This window comes from Natrix helvetica (genome assembly GCF_964273705.1).
Source record: "Natrix helvetica genome assembly, chromosome: 10".
In the NCBI taxonomy this organism is placed as follows: domain Eukaryota; kingdom Metazoa; phylum Chordata; class Lepidosauria; order Squamata; family Natricidae; genus Natrix; species Natrix helvetica.
In genome coordinates, this window is record NC_138561.1 from 13,936,647 (window position 1) to 13,942,957 (window position 6,311).

Sequence of the window (6,311 nt, forward strand, 5' to 3'; positions counted from 1 at the left end):
ACACCCAACATGCAAAGGAAGATAAAGGGTTTTTTAAAAACTGCTGGTTGCTTAGTGAGGGAGGAGATTGGAAAGAAGAGAGTGTGTGTGTTTTGTGTGTGTGTGTGTGTGTATCTATGGAAAGGAAGGAAAGGAAGGAAAGAGGGAGAGAAAGAGAAAGGAAGGAAAAGAAAAATCTAAGAGAAAGAAAGGAAAGAGAGGAAGGGCGGAAGTAAGTAAGGAATAGATAGAGAGAAAGAATGAAAGGAATAGAAAGGAAGGAAGGAAGGGGGAAAAGAAAGAAAGCAAAGAAAGAAAGAAAGAAAGGAAGAAAGAAAGAAAGAAAGAAAGAAAGAAAGAAAGAGAGAATGGAAGGAAAGAAGGAAGAAAGGAAAAGAAAGAGAGAGGGGGGAATGTTGAAGGAAAGAAGAAAGTAAGGAAAGAAGAGAAGGAAAGAAAGAAAGAGAGAGTATGGAAAGAAAGAAGGAAGGAAGGAAAAGAAAGGGAGAGGGAGAGAAAGAGAAAGAAAGGAAAAGAAAAAAATGTAAGAAAAAGAAAGAAAGGAAAGAGAAAGAGAGAAAGGGAGGAAGTAAGGAAGGAATAGATAGAAAGAGTGGATGGAATAGAAAGGAAAGAAGTAAAGGGAAAAAAGAAAGAAAGAGAGAAAGAGTATGGGAGAAAAGAAGGAAGGAAGGAAAATAAATAAATAAATAAATGCACCAGGCAGTCACTGCAAGGTACACGCAGGGAGGTGAGAATCCTTCCTTCCTTCTCCTCAGCCGAAGGAGCGCTAAGCAAAGGGCAAAGCACATGTTGGGACCCCACTTACCCCCGGTTTGAGCATTCAGCCATATCGGGAAGAAACAGATGTCCAGGAAAGAGCACAGCTCATTCTCTGCCTCTTCTGCCTGGACAGCTTAAGGGCAAAATCACGACTTGATGAAGCAGAGCATGTCCAGCCAGATGTCTGAAAGGGACTCAGAGTAATACTGGCCTCTGACACGGAGCCAATTTACAGCTGAAATCTTTTGTTTTCGCTCCTGCGTTTTCCATCCTCTGGTGGATCTCATCCTTTGAGGAAGAATATTTGGAGCTATGCTGAACGGTTGCAGGAAATGGGCCTGGCTAGTCTAGTGAAGAGAAGAACCAGGGGAGACACGATAGCATCCTTCCAATATTTGAGGGGCTGCCACAGAGAGGAATGGAGGAAACTATTTTCCAAGGCACCCGAAGGCCAGACAAGGAAGAATGGATGGAAACTGAACAAGGAGAGGTTCAACCTGGGAAGAAGGAGGAACTTTCTGACAGGGAGAACAATCAACCCATGGAACAGCTTGCCTTGGGAGCTTCATCACTTGAAACTTTCAAGAAGATTCGTCAGAAATGGTGTAGGGCAGTGATGGCTAACCTTTTTGCCATTGCATGCCATAAGGGGGGGGGGGAGTCCATTCCTGAACTTCCGGTTTGCACGTTGAGTTGTTTTTATCCTCCGGAGGCTTCAGGAAAGCCTCTGGAGAGTGAAAAATGGCCAAAAATGATGGCCGAAGTCAGCTGGCAGGGCAATGCCTCATGTGCCCTAACAAATGGCTCCATGTGCCACCTGTGCCATAGGTTCGCCATCACGGGTGTAGGGTCTCCTCTCCTGCTAGGATGGAGGGGGTTGGACTAGATGACCCATAAGGTCCCTTCCAACTCTGTTCATCTGTAAGCTCAGGGTTGAGCTTGCTTGTTGTCTTGCAGACGCTTCATTTATGCGAACTAGATAACATCATCGGTGCATATCTGTAATGTCGGCAAGAAGGCAAGCGAGCTCAGAGCGCACCAAGGACCCTGCTCTCATAGCTCTGTTTCCAAGAACATTGCTCCTCATTTCTACTCCGGCTTGATTGAAACGGCTGTTGCCAGGCTGGTATTTTCTCTTGGAGTCGCTGAAGCGCATCCAATTCGCTTGGCATTGCAGACCTGGAGTGGGGGCCGATCTGTTTTCCCTTGGCAGGAACTCTGGCCTCATCCTGCCTTGCAATGTGGGTGCTACAGCCAGCCACGAACCTTTCCCTCCACCCCATAAAAAATACGTCTCACCTTGCAGGGCTCGGTGCCTTTCTTTCGTCTATTTCACCTGATCCAGCTGTCATAGCAACGCGTAATTTTGATCTGGGCTCATGGAAAAGAAAAGCCCCTCTTCACAAAATCACCTTCCGCCAACAAAGGGGTCGGCAACACTCAAAGAGCCATTTGGACTCATCTCCCACAGAAAAGAAAACACCGGGAGCTACAAAACCTTTTCGACATCTAAAATGAAGGTTTTCTGTAGGTATTGGGTTTTTTTTGCCTTTATGCTATGAATAAATTAAAAAAAACTATACTGTGTTGCATTTATGAAATCAATGAACTGCTACAGAGACAACACATTTTTATTTCCGCATGCAACAAAAACCTTTTGCACTCCAAAAAAAAAAAAAGATGGGTCGGACACCTCAATAAATTGCGTGCCGGCGGGTATCGGCAGTTGTGACGCATATTTTGAGCGACAGGGAGCCACAGCGGAAGGATGAAAGAGCCACATGAGGCTCCAGAGCTGCAAATTACAGACCACGGTGGTAACATTTCCGTTGCATAACTCAGTTCTTATAACTCGATTTTACATCTCTTTTTACTGCCACCCCAATAGGGAAGGCTTTTTTAAAAAAAAGATACCTTGCAATACCCGAGGGAAAGTCACAAAAATGTGTATTGTGAAAGGCAGAGAGAATGTGTTGGGGCCAGCAACTCAGCCATTAAATGAAGCAGTCGCTAAGAGAAGCATGACACGCACTTTGATGATCTCACGTCAGCTCTCCTTTGCCTTACAGACCTGCGAAGGTTGCAATGGAAGAACCGGTTGGAAAGATGCGTTTTCATCGCCATCTTCGCCACGGTCGCTAAACGAGGACTACCTGGATTTCCCTTTTGGGTTGAGCAGGGAGAGGAGATTTTGTTATTTCATGAGCAGTGGTAAAGCAGGAAACAGGCAATGGATTGAAATGTGGTTTTGACTTTAGAAGGGAAATTTCGACCTGAAGTTACTTCACAAAGGTTAATGCGCTTCTCAAGACTTAAGCTGAAAAGTAGGAGCCCTAACATTAATTAGGGAAGATCTGAAATCGAAAGACACGGATTTCTGAGGTTGACCCTCCCCTCCCCAGGCTGAGAGTTTTTTTTTCCTCTTATTGCATCAGAGGCCAAAAAATAAAATATCTCCATTTTTTTTCCACCAGGGAAGCTGGAAGTTCATGAAACAGATGTAACTCGAGAAATCCCAGATGTCAAAACGATGGCCAAAAAAAATGAGTCTGGTTTCAATTATATTTTAACTGATGAGGCTTAGCTGCCTTGAAGGAAAGGAATTGGTTCCTAGAAGTCTTTCAAAGAATGCACAAGCTTTGTCGGTGGATTCTTGTGGATGGGGAGGGGGAAAAGAAAATCAAGATGACCACCAAGGCTGCATGTTCAAACCCCTCTCCTTGCTTATTTATATTGCATGTACAATGCATACCACAGGCTATAAACATGCAATGTTGATGCCCATCTTGAATGGATTGGATTTTCCTGCAGACACCGGTCTGGAGCAGTTATGTCTTCTCCAATGGTTCTGAATTTGGGTGACACTTTTAGTATTTTCTTTTGCTGATGTAAAATCCTGGACACAGGTTCACTGACGTCCCATCCCCTATCAGATAACAATAGCAATAGCCCTTATGCACTGCTTCAAGGTGCTTTACAGTCCTCTCTAAGTGGTTTACAGAGTCAGCCTATTGCCCCCAACAATCTGGGTCCTCATTTTACCCATCTTGGAAGGATGGAAGGCTGAGTCAACCTTGAATCCGTCAGAATCAACCTCTTGGCAGTGGACAGAGTTAGCATGTAATAGTAAATTCTAACTGTTGCACAAGAAAGGAAGGAAGGAAGGAAGGAAGGAAGGAAGGAAGGAAGGAAGGAAGGAAGGAAGGAAGGAAGGAAGGAAGGAAGGAAGGAAGGAAGGAAGGAAGGGCAACAGCTCTTAGACTTATATATCGCTTCACAGTACTTTACAGCCCTCTCTAAGCAGTTTACAGAGTCAGCAAAGTTCACCCAACAATCTTGGTCCCCATTTTACCCACCTCGGAAGGATGGAAGGCTGAGTCAACCTTGAATCCATCAGAATCAACCTCTTGGCAGTGGGCAGAGTTAGCATGTAATACTAAATTCTAACTGTTGCACAAGGAAGGAAGGAAGGAAGGGAGGAAGGAAGGAAGGAAGGAAGGAAGGAAGGAAGGAAAGAAGGAAGGAAGGAAGGAAGGGCAACAGCTCTTAGACTTATATATCACTTCACAGTACTTTACAGCCCTCTCTAAGCAGTTTACAGAGTCAGCAAAGTTCCCCCAACAATCTTGGTCCCCATTTTACCCACCTCGGAAGGATGGAAGGCTGAGTCAACCTTCAGTTGATGAGAATCGAACTGCCAAATTGCAGTCAGCCAGCAGTCAGCAGAAGTAGCCTGCAGTACTGCACTCTAACCACTGCGCCACCACAGCTCTTTTGATCTTGTTTTGATCTTAATGTTGTATGGGGTGTTGGGAATGTCCATGGAGCTTCTCAATCATCCAGCTTATGGTTGTTCCAAAGGTACTTTTTCAAAAGGCCACTGGGCTTTGATTTTCCTTGAAGACGTTTCGCTTCTCATCCAAGAAGCTTCTTCAGTTCTGACTGAATGGCGGAGGTTGGAAGGGTGATTGGGAGGTTTAGGAAACCATTTATCAAGTGGTGTGTGTGTGTCAATATATGGGAGTCACTGAAGCACAGAATATCCAGGTACGTGGTTGAAGACCGGATGTATAGGGTATGAGGCACAGGTAACACCTCGAGATGGGAGATTTGGGGGGGGGGAGTTGATGAATAGATGCCCAAGACCAGAACCAAAGATACTCAAGATCTCCACCCTAGCTGGACCAGTCCTTCGATTAAGGAGTTAGCTGGTTGTGAACAATATGGTTCTTGAGGGTATGGGCTTGCAGCCTGAGAGCCTTTGCCAGACCGATTCTTGAATACAGCTAGTCTACCTGAAATCCGCACTGTAGATCAGACATTAATACGATCAAGTGGGTCCAGAGGTATTTCATGAGAAGAGTCCTCCACTCCTCTGCTCACAATAGAATCCCTTAGGCCACCAGGCTCGAAATTTTGGGCTTGGACAATCTGGAACTGCACCGCCTGCGGTCGGACCTAAGCATAGTACACAAAATTGTCTGCTACAATGTCCTACCTGTCAACGACTGTTAGATCAGCGAGAAGCAGCAGGCGAGAGGCGCGAGTGAGTTTCAGCGCTTTTTATTGCAAGAGTAAGCGAGTGCGCTCTGCCAGCTGGGCTGCTGGAGCTCGCCTTTTAAGGAGCTCCGGCAGACCAGCCGGCCAATGACAGTAGTTTAAACTTCCCGGGGTTTGGGCAACCAATCCCCGGTGAGCATGTGAAAACATGTAAATTTAACAACGTCCGTCCGTACATAACAGTGACTACTTCAGCTTCAACCACAATAATACACAGACGAACAATAGATACAAACTTATGGTAAACCGCTCCAAACTCGATTGCAGATAATATGACTTCAGCAACAGAGTGGTCAATGCCTGGAATGCTCTACCCGGCTCCGTTGTTACATCCTCAAACTCCCATAACTTCAGAACCTCAAACTGTCTACCGTAGACCTCACCCCATTCCTAAGAGGTCCGTAGAGAAGGCGTGCATAAGTGCACCAGCGTGCCTACCGTCTCTGTCCTACTGTCCCCATTTACTTGTATTCATTTCCTTTCTTCATGTCCATGTTTATACTTAGACCTGCTATCCTGTACATATTTGTCAAACTAATAAAAATAAAGCAAAATAATAAAATAAAATACATAAGAAAGCTGGATGTGCAGATATGAACATCTTACTTCCCTGCCCGTGACCTTGTCCTCTTCCTTACAAATGACCCAGAAGAGACCTGGAACTTGGTGACATTAAATTTGGACTTCACTGCTTCCATTAATCAAATGCAAGAACTCACAGTGCCTTCCTTAGCATTTGGCGTATGTTCAATAGATCATAATTAAATGTTCAACTGATCCCTTCTTCCAGGTTCTGTAGAGTTATTGCTCAGGCTTGCCCATCAGTATGGGAGCTTGTGTGCTGTCTTTCTAGATCAAGCCGTTGGTTTGAGAGAAAGGATAGAAGTCTGTTGTCAACAGATAACAAGTCTCTTAGGTTGCTGCTTTGGTAACTCATCATTGCTAAAGCTTCAAATGTCAGATAATTGTGCTGTTTATCACGCTGTGTT